The sequence below is a fragment of the Mus pahari genome, chromosome 1 (genome assembly GCF_900095145.1).
Source record: "Mus pahari chromosome 1, PAHARI_EIJ_v1.1, whole genome shotgun sequence".
NCBI classification, from domain to species: domain Eukaryota; kingdom Metazoa; phylum Chordata; class Mammalia; order Rodentia; family Muridae; genus Mus; species Mus pahari.
In genome coordinates, this window is record NC_034590.1 from 129,863,130 (window position 1) to 129,867,119 (window position 3,990).

A 3,990-nucleotide genomic window follows, 5' to 3' on the forward strand; every position below is an offset into this window, starting at 1 on the left:
GGGAGAGGGAGAGGGAGAGGGAGAGGGAGAGGGAGAGATTTGCTAATTGCCAGGGTGACCATCTGCATCTATGCTACTAAAAGTTGCTGGATTCCAGATAGAACAATCAGAGTTAACTGATGATCTAAATCTCAGCACATATGTGAGAGACAGAATTGCATGGATTTGTTCTTGGTTGGGCAAGAGAGCATATCTGACCTTGATCAGCAGCAAGAGGATGGTCACAGTACAAAGTCCTTTGAGAGTCAAGATTGAGACATGACCTGTAGATTTCTCTCAAGGATTCTGGAACTCTATCAACAGCACACACAGGCACAGACACACACAGACACAGACACAGACACACACACACACACACACACACACACACACAGACACACACTTTGAAAGCCATGTTGCCTCTGGGTTTGAATTGTGGATTAAATGAAGAGAAATGTTTGAATCTCCTGGAAGCTAAAAACTGTTCTACCAGGATAACAAATTGCTCATTACTAATTTTTCTATGATGTGTTTATCTTTCTTTTCCACTAACACTCTTGCTTTCTGCAAGTGTCTTCTGTTTGGCACACCCAATTATAATGAAAGTGTGAGCTGGGGAGAATCACTCAGCCAATTCTCACATCAAGGTTTAGTGTCTTAAAGGGAGGGGTCCTCAACTTTTGATATAAGTGTATTCAAAAGAGAAAACCCAGCTGGTGAGACAGCATTTACCACTAAGCCTGATGTAAAAAAAAAAAAAAAAAAAAAATTAAATACATAGACAGAAGACAACCCTATCTGTGGATAAAGAAACTTCCTCCTGAGGTAAGGGTCTTCGTCAGCGCCTCAGCTTCCTTGAATGGAGTCTCCTTTGGCCAAGAATGCAACTTTCAGATAAGGACTCCAGGCTACAGCAAAGGGATGCATTGCTCTGGCACTTTAGGTGTGCTACTTATGACAGTCAGTCTTATCACAAATACTCAGAAGCCAAAGGGCAGTGGGGGAGGGGTAGCTGATGGCATGGTGGTGCCAAAGCCATTGCTGACATTAGACAAGATGTCCAAATCAAAGCTTTGGAGATATATATATATATATATATATAGATAGATAGATAGATAGATAGATAGATAGATAGATATAGATATAGATATAGATATAGATATAGATATAGATATAGATATAGATATAGATATAGATAGATAGATAGATAGATAGATAGATAGATAGATAGATAGGGATTATATAGATATATAGATATATAGATATATATGTAATATCTCAAGGTTTGACCATCTATGCTCCCTCTATAACTGCCATACAGTATGAAATGAGACAGTTTTACATGTTTACCCTGTTTTATACCTAGTAAGTTACAACTTGACAGTGAGGCTTCAATGGTGTTTGGCCTTCTTGCTAAGGTCCCTTACAGCTCTAAAAGAGTCCTTAAGTGAAATCTAAGCAGCAGAGTATAGAAGTCCACTAAAATGCACAAGAACCCCATGAGGGAGTATCTTGACCTCGAAAACTGGAATTATTCTAGGAAGAGTTTGCTTTATAAGATACTTCATTTCTACCTCGATGAAAATTAACCTTTAAAATTACTTCTAGGTTTAAATTTGGTAATTCAATGATAAATTCATAATAGGTACTTTGGAGCCAACCAAGGGGAAAAATGTGGCTAGATTTTTTACAGCTCAGTGGCAGAGTCACTGAGTCATGTGATCCCAAACAGCTTTACAATATGTGAAATTCAGGAATAGCAATAAAAATTCATCAGATTTAATAATGGTAATTATAATAAGTTATGCAAATAAGCCACATTTATTAGGCATTTGTTATATGCTAGGTACTGAGCTAAATATATTTCAAGTCCTAGTCTCATTCATTAGAACATCAAAGTTGAAGGAGAAATTAGATAGCACATTGTCCAGTTTTACTTAATAGATAAAATCATGGCGTTCAACAGAAAGCCATTTTGGGGGACAGTAATCTAATCGGAGAAGAATAAGTTAGATGGATGAATAACACAAATAAAACAGGGGAAAAAACTACTCAGGCCAAAGACAGTAGTGTTCTATGAACAAAGAATTAACATTAACATAATTTACACACTCAGGCTGGTAAAACGAATTCAATCAGGAAAACAGAAATCTGACTTCCCCTTTCTGATGTCCCAGGTGCTGAACTAGCACTACTTAAAAATATGATCCATGATGCATAATATTCCCAAGACAAAGGTTAACTCAAAGCTTGATGTCACATTTACTGCAGAAATGTATATTCTGTGACCTTAAGAGGGGACACATCCTACAGCCTTAGGAAGCCTGAGTTATTTCTTTAATGTGTCTGAAGTTGATTTAGATGGGCACTGTTGACCACCTTCTATGTATTAAAGCCTGCAGTGACAAACTGGTCCTCAGAAAGCTTTCAGTAGTGATACCATTTTATGGTACTATCTATAGATACCCCACCCTCAAATTCTGAACTTCGGGTAGATCTCACAGCAAAGTTAATAATACCTCCTGAAGTACCTTCAGACTATACTTTAATCAGTATGATACTTGGTACTCAGCTTAGCTATGTTTAATTTGCCTTGAAGAGAACAGTGTGTCCATCTTGGATTTCCCATGTAATGAGCTTTTACAACCTCAGCCAATGCATAGCTTTAATTTAAACTAAGTACTGTTCCATGCCCTCAACCCACAGTAGTATAAGTGTGTATGTGTGTGCTATGGTAATCATTTGCTAAAACGGTCAACAGATTGGAAGCACATTGTAAAACACATATCCACTATAAATATTAGAGACAACATGTGCATATAGCTTGAAAATGTCTGTTGGTGGTTATGTTTGCAATTTGAGTCAGTTGAGATGACTTCTCCCTGAGTAAAACTCCATTAAAGAATTCTGTAAAATCTCTTGTTTCTTTCCCATGCCATGTGTTCCACACTATTCTATAAATGCAGAGCAAAGCCCTTTGTCAGGAATAGCAAAAGAAACAAACATAGACACAGGCCAGTACCCCCCAACTATAGACAGACAGGAGACACAAGAAAGAAGTGGAGGACTCAAATTTGGGTTCAAATTAATCCAAGTGAAATTTGCGTTCATTCCTTCATATGACACCAACACACATTCATGCCTTTGAGGTCATTTTTAATATGTTAACCAACACCGTTTCCAACACAGCTTCACAGAAGTGTGAAGACTCTGGATGACTTTTTTTTTTCCTCTCAGACAAGAAGGAAGTGAGACAACCTTTTGTCTCTTCCTAGCTTCTAGCTTCTAATTTCCTTCTATCTTCCCCAACAGCCATTCCCATCCACCACCACCACCACCACCCCCGCCATGATGGATGTGATGGGAGGGGATTACTGTCTTTACATCCTATTTGAGTCTCTAATTGATGGAGAAAGCAGGCAGAGAAAGCATGGGAGACATGAAAGGAACAGCTTTCAATCTTGGGCCTCTGCCCATCAGAAAGACTAAGTCCACATCGGATGTCAGCAGCCCCTCACCAAGAGTAAGCCCCATTCTCTTCCCCTCTATAAGACAGCCTCATTCTATTCCAGCAGTGGTGGCACACACCTTTAATCCCAGCACTTGGGAGGCAGAGGCAGGTAGATTTCTGAGTTAGAGGCCAGCCTAGTCTACAAAGTGAGTTCCAGGACAGCCAGGGCTACACAGAGAAACCCTGTCTTGAAAAACCAAAATAAATAAATAGATAGATAGATAGATAGATAGATAGATAGATAGATAGATAGATAGATAGATAGATAGATAGAAAAATAAGGACAACCTCATTCTATAGCCAGGTTGTTGTAGAACCCACAGCAGTTTTTCCTCAACATTCAAACTCTGGGATTAAGGATTTACTCTTTCTGTAGTGACTCTGGAGTCTGTCCTCTCAACTATGTAATTGTCTCTTTTATTCTTCAGATCCTCCCAGAGAATCAGGTAACAACTGAGTCAACAATATAATCTCGCTGGGAAGAAAAGTTAAAAGTGCCT